The sequence below is a fragment of the Carettochelys insculpta genome, chromosome 22, assembly GCF_033958435.1.
Source record: "Carettochelys insculpta isolate YL-2023 chromosome 22, ASM3395843v1, whole genome shotgun sequence".
NCBI lineage: Eukaryota > Metazoa > Chordata > Testudines > Carettochelyidae > Carettochelys > Carettochelys insculpta.
In genome coordinates, this window is record NC_134158.1 from 2,055,981 (window position 1) to 2,073,740 (window position 17,760).

General features: G+C 52.4%; 4 pseudogenes; all 4 read left to right on the forward strand.

Moving 5' to 3' along the window:
* The first annotated feature begins 764 nt into the window (after nt 1-764).
* Nucleotides 765-940, forward strand: LOC142025342 (U2 spliceosomal RNA; annotated as a pseudogene).
* Nucleotides 941-7,532: 6,592 nt separating this feature from the next.
* Nucleotides 7,533-7,708, forward strand: LOC142025335 (U2 spliceosomal RNA; annotated as a pseudogene).
* Nucleotides 7,709-12,523: 4,815 nt separating this feature from the next.
* LOC142025357 (U2 spliceosomal RNA) lies at nt 12,524-12,699 on the forward strand (annotated as a pseudogene).
* A 1,790-nt stretch (nt 12,700-14,489) lies between these two features.
* LOC142025344 (U2 spliceosomal RNA) lies at nt 14,490-14,666 on the forward strand (annotated as a pseudogene).
* Nucleotides 14,667-17,760: the final 3,094 nt, after the last annotated feature.

Here is a 17,760-nt window from a genome sequence, read left to right on the forward strand (position 1 = left end):
CTTTAATGGCTCTAGGGTGTCAGCTCGCTGCAGAGAGGGGGCGGGCTGCATGCAGATGAGGTGTTTCTAGTTTTAAAGCTGAATTATGAGGTGAGAGAGGTTTTGCTTTGAGCAGCTAGAAAGGAGCTGCAGGATGAAGAAAGTAGGTGAATTTGCCAATCTGTGAAAATCTTGTTTCAGTGCTCACATGTGAGCCATTGGGCTTAGTCATTGTGACATTTAAAAGTGTCCAGATGGGTGGGCTGTGTAAAATGGTGACAGCAACAGCTTGGTTCTTTGCTTTTTGTAAACTAAAATCAAGTGTAATGTTTTGTGGTTTTTTTTTTTTTTTTATTTTTGTGATTTTTTATTTTGTTTTATTTTTTTTTGTGGCCCTTAAGGGGTTAGGGAGTTTTGTGTTAAAAGACTCTTTTTTTCTCAGGGATTAATTGGTAAGCTGATATTGTTTATCTATAAAATACTCCTCTTTTGATTTTTTTTTAGGGACTGGGATTGATTGAAAAGCTAATATCTTATATTGTCTGTTACTTGTGAAGTATTTTTCCCTTTTTCTTGTCAGGGTAGGGATTGGTTAAAAGATCAATTTTTTATTTTCTCTGTTATTTGTAACTGGTTTTTTTTGTCTATCTGAGACTAGTTGGGTTTCTTGTGTAAGTACTCAGATACTGTTTACTGTATATTAGGCTCCATAACCTGTTCTGGTTTCTCAGATGATATATCCTTGTGTATGTTAATTTGTTATGCTCCTTGCTGTATTTGAAACGTTCCCTCAATAAAACTCATTTAATCTGTTCTTATCAGTTTAATATCTGATATGTCCTCTATCTGAGAACTATATATTAAATGGATTTTTGGAACAGGGAGATGGAATAGGGGCTTGCTCCGTCCACTCCATGCATCGATCTGGTATTGCAGTGCTTCCAGGAGTGGTGCCCTTCCCTTTTGAGGGAAATGCGTTTGGTGAAAAATTAGATTTTGAGTGTGAAAGTCTCATTTTTCTGAACCAAAACCAGGGTTCTTAACATGCTGGCTTGTTCTAAGAATCATTTGTGCTTTTGCTTCCAGGTTGTGTTTTTATTTGCTGTGATCTTTCAAGTTACTATATAAATGGCTACTTTAAAAGTTACTCAGGAAGCGGTGAAATACGTGTTTAACATTTTGAATAATGAAGAAGCTCCTGGGTGACATGCCTGTTTTTTGTTTCAGCCCATCTCCCAACCTTACGAGGTTTCTCACTAACAGCCACAGTCTATAAGCCCAGGAATACCAGTCCTGGAACCTTTCCCTGCAACAAAGCCCGCTGCTCGCTTTCTCCACATCTCTTCTCTGGAAATACCATTCTTGGACCTAATGAGGTTACTCACAGAATCACGGGCACTTTCTCATGCTCCTCTACTAACATCATATATGCCAACAGTGCCCAGGTGCTTCGTATATTGGGCGGACTTCTAACTCCCTTAGACAAAGGGTCAATGAGCACAAAACAGACATCAAAACGCTCCAGATCCACAAACCAGTTAGTCAACCTTTTCATGGAACGGGGCATTCTGTCGATGACCTCAAGGGATGTGTGTTGCAGAAAAGCAATTCTTGCTCCGCTTTGGAAAGAGAAACATCTGAACTGGCTTTTCTATTCAAATTCGGCACATTAACACATGGTTTCAATCATGATGGGAACTTTCTGAGTCACTATAGGGGCTTGTCTGCATACTTGGCTCAATCTAATTCTTGACCTTCCCCCCCCCACCCCTCAGCTCTCTGATTTGCTCCCCTTGATTATCTTTTTCTGATTTGTCCTCCTTGCTTACTGTTTTGGGTCTCTGTGCCTTAAATCTTGAGTCTGTTCTGGTCTGGCTCTGGTCTGAAAAAGTGGGTCTGTCCCAGGAAAGCTCACCTAATAAACCATTTTGCTAGTCTTTAAAGTGCTTTTTGTTTTGCTATTTATCATCTGTAAAAGCAGTCAAATGCATATTTAGCACCTCATTAGCAAGTGCGTGGCTGAGGCACTTTGGAATTGCAGCGCTGGTCTAGATAGGGGTCCTTTTCAAAAGAACCCCGGCAACTTCGAAATCCCCTTATTCCTATCAGCAAATTAAAATAAGGGGATTTCCACATCTGGACCAGCTGCGCAGCGCGATCCGCTGCAATTTCCAAGTGCTGCCCCCCCCCCCCCCCCCGCATTCTAAAGAGAGTCTCATTCGTAATCTTCAAAATGGCTATTTGCATGGACATTTTGAAGTTTTGGGCTAGTGTAGACATAGCCACTTTGTTTGATGTGACTCTGGATTTCTCCCCTTCCTACCGCTCTTCTGATGTGCCCACTTTGATTCCGATTTTTCTGATTTGTCAACCTTGATGACTAGTTTTGGTTGTCTGTGCCTTAAATATTGAGTCTTATGGTCTGAAGATGTAGGTCTATTCCAGAAAAGCTCACCGCTGAATAAATTATTTTGTTAGCCTTTAAAATGCTCATAGACTGCTCTTTTTTTGGCAGAGAAAAGAATCCAAGTGTTTGTAAGAGGCAGGTCTGCTCTAGGTCAGCAGGCCTCCAGGGCTGGTGAAAGCAGAGGGCTGCAAGTCCCCTTCATCAGCACTCCCATGATAAAAATTGTTCCAGCCCCCCTGGCCAGACCTGGTTTGGTTAACCATTAAGAACAGATTGAAACTTTTTGATTGTGCAGGTTTAAGACAAAGAGGAGACGCAACTGAAGACAGTTGGCAGTTTTTCCATGGGGCCTAAAAGGGCCTAAATGCAAGCAAGCTGCACCCCTGTAGTCTAAAACTCTTTCAGTTCTGTGTAATGTTCACCTGTATCTGACATTGAATTCAGTGTGATGGTTTTGAAATTAACTTGCTGTTCAGTCTCAGTACTGATTGTATCTGTGCTAATGAAAGCTCCTTGTTGTGTGAGTGAGAATGGATGCTGTACGTATGCGAGACTGTCACCAGACGTTCCAGGAAGCGATCAGGACAGACCCTTCGTGCTGCAGATCATTACAAGGTGAGCAGTGGGCAACTCTAGAGAAGGAGAGAGGCGGTGAGAAACAGTCCTCAGTCAGCAGTAGCAGGCTGGGCCAATAGAAGACGAGCCTGTAGAGTGAGAGGGAAAAGGTGAGCGGTGGGCGCATTGCCACCTAGAAAGGCTGGCGCACTCTGGGATGAAGCGGGACTTTGCCCACGAGAGCTTATGCTCCAGAATGTTAGTCTCTGAGGTGCCCCAGGACTTGTTGTTCTTACAGTGCACTGCAGGGCAGTCCCAAGGGGGTATTAACGCTGAGCGCAATGCAAGTCCCCTCTCTCATGCGCTCTGCTCCCGCTTGTCCCCCTCCCCGCCCCCGCTCCCCCCAGCTGTTGGTCACCCCTTGGGAACAAGGCTGGGATGTTGGCCCAGCTGAGTTGGTGCTTCCTCAGTAAAACCCGGGCTCAGACTCAGCCTTCCCGTTAACTTTTCCCAGGCACTTGTGGAATGAATTTGTTCCGTGCACCCCTCATGTGAAATGTGACACGTCCCCTCCATATCAGTAGTCTGACAAAGCGCGGGGGGGGGTGAGGTCAAGGGGTTCGGCGTGTGGGAGGGGGGCTCAGGGCTGGTGCAGAGGGTTGGGGGTGAGGGTGCTGCCTGGGCGTGCGGGCTCTGGGGTGGAGCCAGGTCTGAAGGGCTTCGGGTGCCGGCTGGCTCCGGGCTACAGCAGAGAGGACCCCACCCCAGCTCTCCCCCCAACACAGCCCCCAGGCTGAGGCAGGGGGAGGCGCCACGTGGGGCTGGGCTGGGAGATCGGCATCCCTCCCCTGCCCTCAGTGGGTCTGGGGCTGGCGGGGGCTCCCCTGGGCCGGGGGGTTCCCCAGCTGCAGCAGGTCCCTGCCAGGCTGGGGCGCCTTTCCTCTGACCGCGGCAGGCTCGGGCCAGTTGGGTCCCGCAGCGCCCTGCTTGCAGGGGACGTCGCCCCAGGTGACCTCCGAGAGCAGCGTTCACCCCCAGCGGGGCGAAGCGGCGCCACGTGTCCCCCACCCCCGGGAGCAGCCCCAGCTCCTCGCCCCCGCCAGGAGGCCCGGCGCCGGCACAGCCCAGCGCCGAGCTCCCCGCACAGCGGCCAACGCCCCGTGAGCTCAGCGCCCCGGGAGGGGCTGGCCGGGGAGCCCCGTTACTCCCGGAGCAGCAGCCGGGCGGGGCGGGGTGGGGCACGTCCCCTTCGCGTCCCGCTCCCCCAGGCGCGCGGGAGCTGCAGGGGCGGCCCCAGCGCGGCAGCGGCGGAGGGCGCGGGGCTCGAACCTCGGCTCGGGGGATCCCGCGGCCGCGGGCGGCTTTAGCGCGCCCCCTGGCGGCCGCAGGTGGTCACTGCCGGCAGGGAGCTGAAGCCACCGAAGCAGCCGCCCGGGCTGACCAGACCCTCTCAGCCCCTGGTGTGACCCGGACATTTCCCGCCCCCCGCCCCAGCGTGATCTGACCCAGAGCCCCTCCACCGCCTTCCAGCCTTGCCCGATCCAGACCCCCGCCCACAATGCATCCACCCCCCGGCACCCCCCAGTCTGGTGTGAGCCAGGTGCCCTGCTGCAAAGCCCTGAGTAGTTTCCGGGGTCTGCCATCAATCCAACTTTAGCCACGCCCTCTTTCCCTTGAGCCACGCCCCTTTCCCCAGCTGTGCCGTCCCAGCCCTTTCAGCTCTGCCCACCTGTCATTGGCAGCCGTGCCCTGGCGCGTCACTTCCGGGGGTGTGGCCTACCAAAATCAAACCTTCGCCACAACGCCTTTTCCCTTCAGCCACGCCTCAGCCCTTTTAGCTCCGCCCACCCCTTTCACCAGAAGTCCCACCCCCTTAACCCTTTCGACCCTCCCTCCTGTCACCAGACGTTCCACCCCAACCTTTTTAGGCCCGCCCCCTGTCACCGGCAGACGTGCCCTTGGGGGGCAGGAGTACATCGGGGTCAAGTGAGACACGTGCCTGGAAGGAAAGGGTGTCATGCGACCCCTCGAAGGACTCGCCCCGCCACCCTCTACCAACCGGAGCGCAGCGCTACCCCCACAAAGAGGCCATCTGGCTCCAAGGGCGCGTGGTTCAGAACTGTGCAAACGCTGAGCGGGAAGAGGGACACTTTCACCACCCCTGCCAGGAGTTCGGACGTTGTTCATGTGCCGACGGGTCTCCGCCGCACGTGGAGAAAGCGCCGCATCCGCGACAGCTCCGAGGGGAGCCCTTTGGCCCAACCCTTGTTGACGGATACACCGGAACCCGACCCTGAAACCCAACCGCTCTCGAGGCGGCCCGACAAGGTAGACGGCCTCTCTCTGTCCTCCCCTACGGAGGAAGGCGGCCGCAGCTTGCAGGAGTCGGACAAGGAGAACGGAAAAGAAGCCAACGAGGTAAGAGACGAATGAGCGAGGTGGGGGGGGAGGTGTAATGGGATTTTGTAAAAACCTAAAAAGACCCCAGGATCTTGCATTATTTTCTTTCTGGGAATCTCTCCAGAGCTCGACAGGGCCTTCCTTGAGGACCCAGAGCCCCAGGACGACGTTGTGTCAGAGAACGAAGATGAAATGGGCCCACCTTGGTTTTGCTCAGCACCGATACAAACCACTGAAGCTAATGCCAAGGATGACGGCTATGAGGAATTTAGGAAGAGGCTTGGTATGGAAGTGGCTGAGCCAGTCCCACATCGTCAGTGTAAAAAAGGTCTGCGTTCGATTGTACGCGATGCTGTTTATGCTGTCCTTAAGCACTGCCTCAGGGAAAAGCTTTTGGAAGATTGTGAGGCCTGTGTCATAGGTGCACCAGGCCAAAGGCACCAGGACTTGGTGGCCCCTTAGAGACTCACAGAGATTTTGGAGCATATGCTTCAAAACGTCTCTCAAAAAATTCTGTCTGAATTGTTCTGGGCCTGGAGCTTCAGGCACCTCAGTCCCCTCCTTAATAGGGCCCTGGGCACATCCAGCGCCCTCTCACCTGCAGCAGCTCCAGCGCCGGCTGCTGACACGTCCCCTCCAGCTGTGTGTTGTTGTGGGGGACAGGGCAGTCGCCATAGCTGCATAAGACATTGATTACACAGGGCTCCCTGGTTTAAAGACTTGTAAGAAAAAAGGTGGCGGTGCAGTGGTTAAGTCACTTTTCTCAGTGCCTTGGCTGTGTGGCTCTAAGTCTGGCTTGGCTAGTCCTTCCCTGCTGTTGAAAGGTAAAGGTGGTGACGAGGATGTTTGTAAAACCCTCTCTGAGAAATACCAGGAGCTCTAATGCCAAAGTGGCAGCTGAGGCCATGCTGAGGTAAAATCAGAGGGTTCTGCCTTTGGGGGAGCCCAAGCAGTGGGGTTGGGAACCATGGTGGGTGGCTGGTAGGAGTGGTGGTGGGTGACAGTGGGAGGCTGGTCAGAAGCCCATCAGATGAGGGTGGGTGGCTTGTGGCAGCAAGGGGAGGCTGCAGACAAGTGGACAGCTGGTACTGCCCTGGTAATGAATGTATCTGCGGGCTTTGGGTTCGGGACTGCACTGCAGAAGGTACACCCTGTAACTGTGTGTATGGGGTAAAGGGCCAAGAGCCCCAGCAAGAGACTGGGTTCTACTGCATATGGGGATGGTAGCTGGGTAAAGGGGGTTTGTCTCTTCTTTGCTTAGATATACTGCATCTGTCACTGTAACCTTGGGGTAGGTAATGGTCCTTAAAGAAGCCATTTCTATCTCAGACTCTGTGCTTGCGAGGGGGGAGAACCGCCTTCCAGGCACCCAGCATGGGGGTGAAATTGTCCCAGGCCACTGGGTGGGGGCTCGAGCCGGTTGGTTGTATCCTTGACAGGAAAACCCCACAAGAGCTGAAGCCGGCCCTTCTGGCAGGCATGTGGCATGAACAGAAGGTTTCCAAATTCTTTTGCTAGTCTTTACAGTGCTACTTGACTGCTTTTTGTTTTGGTTCTGCAGTCCATCCAGGGTTAACAGCTCGATGGCGTCAGCATGCTGCAGCGAGGGCACAGGCTTCATGCAGATTAGGTGATCGCTTAGGGAGCGAAACAGCCACCACAAAGGCAGCTCGCAGGTCTGGTGGAATAAGTCATTTTAAAGCTGAATTCTCTGGTGGGAGAGGTTTTGCTTTGACCAGCTAGAAAGGAGCTGCAGGATGAAGAGAGCAGGTGTACTTGCCGATCTGTAAAGATCTTGTTGCAATGCTCACGTGTGTTGCATTCGGGTGAGTCGTCATGCCATCGAAAAGTGTCCAGATGGGTGGGCTGTGTAAAATTGTTTGAAAATGGTATCGCTTCTCAGCCTTTTGTGGGCTCAGATCAAGTGTAGTATCAATATCTTATATTGTCTGTTACTTTAAAGTATTTTCCCCTTTTTCTTGTCCGGGTAGGGATTGGTTAAAAGGCCGATATTTTATATTATCTCTTGTTTGTAACTGTGTTTTTTTGTCTATCTGAGACTAGTTAGGTTTCTTATGTAAGTACTAAGATGCTGTTTAATGTATATTACGCTCCATAACCTGTTCTAGTTTCTCAGATGATATATCCTTGTATATGTTAATTTGTTATGCTCCTTGCTGTACTTGAAACATTCCCTCAATAAAACTCATTTAATCTGTTCTTATCAGTTTAATATCTGATATGTTTTCTATCTGAGAACTCTATATTAAATGGATTTTTGGAAGAGGGACATGGAATAGGGGCTTGCTCCATCCACTCCATGCATCGACCTGGTATTGCAGTGCTTCCAGGAGCGGTGCACTTCCCTTTTGAGGGAAATGCATTTGGTGAAAAAATAGATTTTGAGTGTGAAGATCTCGTTTTTCTGAACCAAAAACAGGGTTCTTAATATGCAAACTTATTCAAAGAATCATTTACGGTTTTGCTTCTAGGTTGTGTTTTTATTTGTTGTGATCTTTCAGATTACTATATAAATGGCTACTTTAAGCATTACTCAGGAAGCGGTGAAATACGTGTTTAACATTTGGAATAATGACAGAAGCTCCTGGGTGACATGCCTGTTTGTTGTTTCAGACAATCTCCCAACCTTACGAGGTTTCTCACTAACAGCCACAGTCTATAAAGCCCAGGAATAGCGGTCCTGGAACCTTTCCCTGCAACAAAGCCCGCTGCTCGCTTTCTCCACATCTCTTCTCTGGAAATACCCTCACTGGACCTAATCAGGTTACTCACAGAATCACGGGCACTTTCTCATGCTCCTCTACTAACATCATATATGCCAACAGTGCCCAGGTGCTTCGTATATTGGGCGGACTTCTAACTCCCTTAGACAAAGGGTCAATGGGCACAAAACAGACATCAAAACGCTCCAGATCCACAAACCAGTTAGTCAACCTTTTCATGGAACGGGGCATTCTGTCGATGACCTCAAGGGATGTGTGTTGCAGAAAAGCAATTCTTGCTCCGCTTTGGAAAGAGAAACATCTGAACTGGCTTTTCTATTCAAATTCGGCACATTAACACATGGTTTCAATCATGATGGGAACTTTCTGAGTCACTATAGGGGCTTGTCTGCATACTTGGCTCAATCTAATTCTTGGCCTTCCCCCCCCCACCCCTCCGCTCTCTGATTTGCTCCCCTTGATTATCTTTTTCCGATTTGTCCTCCTTGCTTACCGTTTTGGTTCTCTGTGCCTTAAATCTTGAGTCTGTTCTGGTCTGGCTATGGTCTGAAGAAGTGGGTCTGTCCCAGGAAAGCTCACCTAATAAACCATTTTGCTAGTCTTTAAAGTGCTACTTGACTGCTTTTTGTTTTGCTATTTATCATCTGTAAAAGCAGTTAAATGCATATTTAGCACCTCATTAGCAAGTGCGTGGCTGGGGCACTTTGGAATTGCAGCGCTGGTCTAGATGGGGGTCCTTTTCAAAAGAACCCCGGCAACTTCGAAATCCCCTTATTCCTATCAGCAAATTAAAATAAGGGGATTTCCACATCTGGACCAGCTGCGCAGCGCGAGCTGCTGCAATTTCCAAGTGCTGCCCCCCACCCCGCCCCCCGCATTCTAAAGAGAGTCTCATTAGTAATCTTCAAAATGGCGATTTGCATGGACACTTTGAAGTTTTGGGCTAGTGTAGACATAGCCACTTTGTTTGATGTGACTCTGGATTTCTCCCCTTCCTACCGCTCTTCTGATGTGCCCACTTTGATTCCGATTTGTCAACCTTGATGACTACTTTTGGTTGTCTGTGCCTTAAATATTGAGTCTTATGGTCTGAAGATGTAGGTCTATTCCAGAAAAGCTCACCGCTTAATAAATTATTTTGTTAGCCTTTAAAATGCTCATAGACTGCTCTTTTTTTTGCAGAGAAAAGAATCCGTGTGTTTGTAAGAGGCAGGTCTGCTCTAGGTCAGCAGGCCTCCAGGGCTGGTGAAAGCAGAGGGCTGCAAGTCCCCTTCATCAGCACTCCCATGATAAAAATTGTTCCAGCCCCCCTGGCCAGACCTGGTTTGGTTAACCATTAAGAACAGATTGAAACTTTTTGATTGTGCAGGTTTAAGACAAAGAGGAGACGCAACTGAAGACAGTTGGCAGTTTTTCCATGGGGCCTAAAAGGGCCTAAAAGCAAGCAAGCTGCACCCCTGTAGTATAAAACTCTTTCAGTTCTGTGTAATGTTCACCTGTATCTGACATTGAATTCAGTGTGATGGTTTTGAAATTAACTTGCTGTTCAGTCTCAGTACTGATTGTATCTGTGCTAATGAAAGCTCCTTGTTGTGTGAGTGAGAATGGATGCTGTACCTATGCGAGACTGTCACCAGACGTTCCAGGAAGCGATCAGGACAGACCCTTCGTGCTGCAGATCATTACAAGGTGAGCAGTGGGCAACTCTAGAGAAGGAGAGAGGCAGTGAGAAACAGTCCTCAGTCAGCAGTAGCAGGCTGGGCCAATAGAAGACGAGCCTGTAGAGTGAGAGGGAAAAGGTGAGCGGTGGGCGCATTGCCACCTAGAAAGGCTGGCGCACTCTGGGATGAAGCGGGACTCTGCCCACGAGAGCTTATGCTCCAGAATGTTAGTCTCTGAGGTGCCCCAGGACTTGTTGTTCTTACAGGGCACTGCAGGGCAGTCCCAAGGGGGTATTAACCCTGAGCGAAATGCAAGTCCCCTCTCTCATGCGCTCTGCTCCTGCTTGTCCCCCTCCCCGCCCCCGCTCCCCCCAGCTGTTGGTCACCCCTTGGGAACAAGGCTGGGATGTTGGCCCAGCTGAGTTGGTGCTTCCTCTGTAAAACCCGGGCTCAGACTCAGCCTTCCCGTTAACTTTTCCCAGGCACCTGTGGAATGAATTTGTTCCGTGCACCCCTCATGGGAAATGTGACACGTCCCCTCCATATCAGTAGTCTGACAAAGCGCGGGGGGGGGTGAGGTCAAGGGGTTCGGCGTGTGGGAGGGGGGCTCAGGGCTGGTGCAGAGGGTTGGGGGTGAGGGTGCTGCCTGGGCGTGCGGGCTCTGGGGTGGAGCCAGGTCTGAAGGGCTTCGGGTGCCGGCTGGCTCCGGGCTACAGCAGAGAGGACCCCACCCCAGCTCTCCCCCCAACACAGCCCCCAGGCTGAGGCAGGGGGAGGCGCCACGTGGGGCTGGGCTGGGAGATCGGCATCCCTCCCCTGCCCTCAGTGGGTCTGGGGCTGGCGGGGGCTTCCCTGGGCCGGGGGGTTCCCCAGCTGCAGCAGGTCCCTGCCAGGCTGGGGCGCCTTTCCCCTGACAGCGGCAGGCTCGGGCCAGTTGGGTCCCGCAGCGCCCTGCTTGCAGGGGACGTCGCCCCAGGTGACCTCCGAGAGCAGCGTTCACCCCCAGCGGGGCTAAGCGGCGCCACGTGTCCCCCACCCCCGGGAGCAGCCCCAGCTCCTCGCCCCCGCCAGGAGGCCCGGCCCCGGCACAGCCCAGCGCCGAGCTCCCCGCACAGCGGCCAACGCCCCGTGAGCTCAGCGCCCCGGGAGGGGCTGGCCGGGGAGCCCCGTTACTCCCGGAGCAGCAGCCGGGCGGGGCGGGGCACGTCCCTTTCGCGTCCCGCTCCCCCAGGCGCGCGGGAGCTGCAGGGGCGGCCCCAGCGCGGCAGCGGCGGAGGGCGCCGGGCTCGAACCTCGGCTCTGGGGAGCCCGCGGGCGCGGGCGGCTTTAGCGCGCCCCCTGGCGGCCGCAGGTGGTCACTGCCGGCAGGGAGCTGAAGCCACCGAAGCAGCCGCCCGGGCTGACCAGACCCTCCAAGCACCTGGTGTAACCCTGACATTTCCCGCCCCCCCCCCCGCCCCAGCGTGATCTGACCCAGAGCCCCTCCACCGCCTTCCAGCCTTGCCTGATCCAGACCCCCGCCCACAATGCATCCACCCCCCCCCCCGGCACCCCCCAGTCAGGTGTGAGCCAGGTGCCCTGCTGCAAAGCCCTGAGTAGCATGAGGGATCTGCCATCAATCAAACTTTAGCCACGCCCTCTTTCCCTTTAGCCCCGCCCCTTTCAACAGAAGTTCTGTCCCATTTCAGCTCTGCCCGCCTCGCATTGGAACTCCTGCCCTGGCGCGTCACTTCCGGGGGGTGTGGCCTACCATGAGACTATGGCAGACGTGTAGAGTTTACTGCGTGCAGAAGCATCGGCCCCTGGCTCTCCAATGGCTCTGCGGTGTCAGCGCGCTGCCGCGAGGGGGCGGGCTGCATGCAGATGAGGTGTTTTAATTAGGTGTTTCTAGTGTTACAGCGGAGTTATGAGGTGGGAGAGGTTTTGCTTTGAGCAGCTAGAAAGGAGCTGCAGGATGAAGAAAGTAGGTGAACTTGCCGATCTGTGAAAATCTTGTTGCGCTGCTCACATGTGAGCCATTGGGCTTAGTCCTTGTGACATTCAAAAGTGTCCAGATGAATGGGCTGTGTAAAACTGTGACAACGTGTTGTGTTTTGGTTTTCTGTAGCCTAAAATCAAGTGTAGTATATTAGAAAGCTGTGAAATAAGTTGCTATTATGTTTGAATGATATGCAGGCTGATGGTGTCTGATGTGATTAGGTGATGTAGAGATTTTTATACAGGGTATATCATAGGGTATTGCCAATATTCTGACAGGTAATTATCAAGCTCCTTTGTGTTTTTTTTCTTTTTTTCATTATTTTATCTATTTTTTTTTGTTTTTTTTATGGTTGTAATTTATTATTTAATGTATTTTATTTTATTTTATTTTTTCTGGCACTTTATGGGTTGGGGAGTTTTATGTTCAAAGATTTCTTTTTTCTCACGGACTGGCCGATAAGCTGATATTGTTTATTGTCTATCTGTAAAATACTCCCCTTTTTGATTCTCCCCCAGGGATTGTGATTGATCCAAAGGCCAATATCTTATATTGTCTGTTACTTGTAAAGTATTTTCCCCTTTTTCTTCTTAGGATAGGGATTGGTTAAAAGGCCTATATATTATATTCTCTGTTACTTGTAACTCTGTTTTTTTGTCTATCTGAGACTAGATGGGTTTCTTGTGTAACGACTAAGACACTGTTTACTGTATATTACGCTCCATAACCTGTTCTGGTTTCTCAGATGACATATCCTTGTGTATGTTAATTTGTTATGCTCCTTGCTGTATTTGAAACTTTCCCTCAATAAAACTCATTCAATCTGTTCTTATCAGTTTAATATCTGAGATGTTCTGTTTCTGAGAACTATCTATTAAAGGGATTTTTGAAACTGGGAGCTGGACTAGGAGCTTGCTCTATCCGTTCCAAGCATCAGCCTGGTATTGCGGTATTTCCAGGAATGGTGCATCTCCTTTTGGGGGCAGTAGTATTGTTACAAAAATAGATTTTAACTTTTAAGCTATATCTACAATACCCAAAAACTTCCAAATGGCCATGTAATTGGTCATTTTGATGTTTACTAATGAAATGCAGAAGTACATATTGAGTGTGTCATACGCATGCAGGTAGTTATGGCCCTTTGAAAAAGACACAGCTGGATACTCCAGATAGAGCTTCTTTTTTAAAAGGACCCTGGCTACTTCAAAGTCCCGCTATTCCTTTGAGCAGGGGGCAATCAGGAGACTTTGAAGTAGCTGAGGTCCTTTTGAAAAGGAGCTCTGTCTGGACGAGCCGTATCAATTCTGAAGTGCTGCGGCTGCCTGCATGCTAATGAGGTGATGAATATGTATTTCAGAGCTTCATTAGTAAACTTTGAAATGGCTGTTTGCATGGCCATTTGGAAGTTTTTGGCGAGTGTAGACACGGCCTAAAGGTCTGACTTGTCAATTAAAACTAGTCTGTTTTGGGGAGTGGTGCTTCACCCACTGAGCATGCCTTAATTGCATCCCGCTCAAGGGTGTTGTGTGCCACGGACATGCGATAAAAGGTGCAAGTGTTGTGGATATCCATTGGACCCTCTTCCCCACGTTCTCCGTGGCTGCCTGGTGCATTTGGCTGCTTGGCAGAGCCGCCATAACGCCATCCAGGGCGGTCTGGTGAAAGGGCTCCCTTGGATCCGTCGCCGTAGACTCTTCCATCCCTGGCACTGACAGCCTCCTGCAGCCGGACATCGTCGTGACGGACGAGTGGTCCAAGAAGGTCCTCATCGTGGACATAACGGTGCCCTTTGAGAACCGCACGGTGGCCTTCCGCAACACCCAGGTCAAGAAACTATACAAGTATGCCCCGTTGGCGCACACCCTGCAGTCCTGGGGCTACTCGGTGGAGGTCCATGCATTGCTCGTGGGGGCACTGGGTGCCTGGGGCCCCCTGAATGACGGGATACTGGAGGCTTGCGAGGTCAGTTGCTGTTATGCTCCACTGATACACAGGCTGATGGTGCCATCAGGTGGTCCAGGGACATTTACATAGAGCTTATTACGGGCCATCGCCAGTACTGTGACAGCTGATTACTGAGCTCCTTTGGCGTTTTCTTTTTTTTTTTCTTATTTTATCTATTATTTTTCTTTTTTTTTCTTTTTGTATTTTAGTTTTTTAAAAATAGTTTTTTTATTTTTTTAGTTTTATTTTTTTTTCTCCCTGGCACTTAATGGGTCGGGGAGTCTTATGCACAAAGATTTTTTTTTTTTATTCTTTTTCCTCTCAGAGATTGGCCAAAAGGCCGATATTTTATGTTGGCTGCTACCTGTAAAACATTCCCGCTTTCTTCTCTCAGGGACTAGCCAAAAGGCCAATATTTTATATTGTCTGTTACTTGTAAAATATTCTCTTTTTTTTTTTCCTCTTCTCAGGGACTGGCCAATAAGCCGATATTTTATATTGTCTATTATCTGTAAAATATTCCCTCTTTTTTTTTTCCTTCCTAGGGATTGGGATTGGTCAAAAGGCCAATATTTTATTTTGCCTGTTACCTGTAAAATATTCCTTCTTTTTCTTCTCAGGGTAGGGATTGGTCAAAAGGCTGATATTTTGTATTGTCTGGTATTTGTGGCTGTGTTTTGTCTATCTGAGACTAGATGGGTTCCTTTTGCAAGTATTAAGACACTGTTTACTGTATATAATGTGCCATAACCCCTTCTGGTTTCTCAGATGATATATCCTTGTGTATGTTAATTTGTCATGCTCTTTGCTGTATTTAAAACATTCCCCTAATAAACCTCATTTAATCTGTTCTTATCAGCTTAATATCTGATACGTCCTCTATGTGAGGACTATATATTAAATGGATTTTTGGAACAGAGAGATGGAATAGAAGCTTGCTCCATCCACTCGACGCATCGACCTGGTATTGCAGTACTTCCAGGAACGGTGCACGTCCCTTTCTTGGCAAGTCTTTCCTTCCTGTGCCAAGAAGGCGATCATCTTCTCCTCAAACCTGGCACATGAGGCAGGGCCCCTTGCAAAGGCCTTGGTGATCACAACTTTCAACGTGCCAATGGGAGTCTTTATCTCACTTGGGATCTGCAAAGAGTCCACAGCCACTGGCAGTTCACACAGCACCGCAAAGGCTTTTGTTCTCTACTCGAGGTCTACTCCCCCGTATGTGACACCTCGTTAGAGAATCAATGGCTTTTGTTAGAAGGGCCTCAATTGGGTCATCTTCCCTACCCTCAGGTATCCCCAATACTCATATACAGTTCTGAGGATCGGCACTCAACTCCTCACACCAGTCTTCTAGCATATGGCCAGCCATGGCATAAACTCTAACTTATCCTGCAATAACAGAATAGTTTCTTACAATGGGATATATATGTGCTTGTGAGGGGTACTACCCAGCAAAAGACACCCCGGAAGAGCCCCCATTTATGTAACCCTTCTATTAATGCCAGGTGCCTGCCAGAAGGGCCGGGTTCAGCTCCCAGGGGGTTTCCTGCCAAGGATAAAACCAAGAGGCTCAACCCACCCCCAATGGCCTGGGATAATTTCACCCCACTTGCTGGGTGCCTGTAAGGAGGTTCTTCCCCCACCCACAAGCACAGAGTCTAAGATAGAAACAGCTTATTTAATGACCAAAACCCACCCCAAGGTTACAGTGACAGATGTCGGATGTCTAAAACGAGATCCCACCCCCGTATGCTATAGAACCAAGTCTCCTTCCAGCAGCCCCCCATCATGCACCACCGCTCCTGCCTTCTGTCTGCCAATCACCGTATTCATCCACTGCTGGTCTTACTGGCCACCTGCCAGTCATTGCTTCCTTACCAATCACACTGCTGGAGATTGGCCTGAGGCAGAATCCTGTGATTTCAGCTCTGGGTAGACTCAGCTGCCCTCCTGTGATGTCAGCTATTAATACCTCCAAGGGATGGTTTCATGGACATTCTAGTATCCAGCTCCCCCTTCCAACAAATAGAGAAAAATAGTCCTGAAAAACTTATTGCTAAAGAACCAGAACACAGACAGGGAAAAGACCCTCAATGAGATAACTCAGCTAGTACCTCTCCTTTTTCTCTTCACAATGCTTCGAAGGAGGGAGCCCCGTGTAATCAATGTCTGATGCAGCGATGGCGACTGCCCTGTCCCCCACAGCAACCCAGAGCCTTGGGGAGGTCTCACAGCTCCCACACTGAGCGTCAGCATAAATTGTGGTTTTACGACAAGGTGTTTACAAGGGAGCAGATCTCAGCGCTGACTCGCTCCCCACGCGGCTTTGCCTGGCAGGTGTCACACACGCGCCCTTTGCATTCCCATGCAGATGAGCTCTGGCAGACACACCCCTCCCAGCCTGCAGCAGCGTTGCGTTCCCGCCGCCGCACTCCCCGCACGTGTGACTCTTCCCAGCGCTGCAGGACGCGGGTGTGTGTCAGGGACGGACAGGGGCTGGGAACTGAAAAGGGGGTTTCACACACGGGGGTCTCCGCACTGGGACAGGTACAAGGCGGGGCCGCTGCGAGGGTCGGGGCACAAGACGCCCCCAAGCGGTGCCCGGTGACAGCGCCCCCGGCTGCGGGCGAGCGGAGAGAAGAGCCGCCCCTGACACGGGCAATCCAGGCTGGGGGCGGGAGGGAGGTATGGAGGGAGGGGAACTGACCCCAGCCCAGGAAATCTGCCCGCCTGGGGACCACGTGGGGCACAGAACAAACTCCCGCGGGGAAATCACAGACACGAGCCGGGACGAGCCGCTGGGGCCGGACAGACGGGGCGAGGGGGCGGGGCCGGGCCGGGGCGAGGGGCGGGGCCAGCACAGACTCGCTCCCCTCTGGGGCTGTGGGGAGGCTGCGCGCAGCGCTGGGGCGGGGCGGGGTGAAGGGCGGGGATGACTCAGAGCAACAGCGATGCGCGGCGGGAGGCCAGTGCGGAGCCGGGCGCAGAGCTGGGGCCGGGCACCTCGGCCAATGGGAGCGGGCGGGACAGGGCTGACAGGCAGCTCGGCCAATGGGAGCGGGCGGGACAGGGCTGACAGGCAGCTCGGCCAATGGGAGCGGGGGGCGGGAAGAGGCGGTTCACACAGGACGAGCCCTTGGCAGGTTCGATGCAGGGACCCCTCCCCCTTCCCGGCTGTTGCTCGCCCCTGACGCAGCCCGCGGTGGGCGGGGGTGGCTGGAGCTACGAGCGGCCACTGATCCGTCTCCCTCTGTGCAGGCGCAGAGCCAGGCCGGGGGCAGCCGCCTTCTGCGGAGAGTTTTACCCGCGCAGCCTGTGAGTGAGAGAAACGCCCCCAACATCTGCCCCCACCGCAGCCCGCCCCCGCCGCCCTCCTGCGTCACTTCCTCTGCCCCCTTCAGCTTCTCCTTCTCCGACGTCACTTCCTAGGAGCCAGTTTCCTGCGGCCGCTCCGCCGGGTTACGCGGTGTCGCCGCTTGGAACCCCCCGAGGGCCCTCCCCGGCAGGGAGCCGCCGCCAGGTGAGCGGGGACCCGGCCGGGCCCGGAAGTGACTCCGCCCCCACCCGCTTGTGTCTCGGACGCTTCGTGCGGGGCCCCCCGTCCGCGCCAGCGCCTCCCCCTGGTCCCGGCCGGGCCGCCCCGTTCTCCGGCCGCTCCGCCTCGTCCTGCCGCCCGCGCGCCCGGGGAGGGGAGGGGAGGGGAGGGGAGGGGGGCGGAGGCGGCCGGGGGGGCTGTGACTCGGGGCTGGTTTTCGCTCCTGGCTCCACTCGCACCTCCAGGCGGAGTCTCTGGGCGGCGCCCGCGGGCTCTGCACCCCGCAGGGACCAGTGGGTGCTGGGGGCTCTGTGCTCGGTTCTCCCCCAGCTCCCTTGTTTTCGCCCCAGGGCCTCTGCACCCCCCTGGTTTTCTTCTCCCTTGTCCCCCTCAGTGATTTGGGGCCCTGAGTCCATTGCACCACCCCCCCCCCGCAGGGGATCCGAGAGCTCTGGGTGGGCTTGTGTCCCCCACCCCCGGTTCCCCAGTGGGGCCGGGCGCTCGTCGCACGGTGCCGGTGCTCCCCCGCGGTGCAGTTCAGTGACCCTCATTGT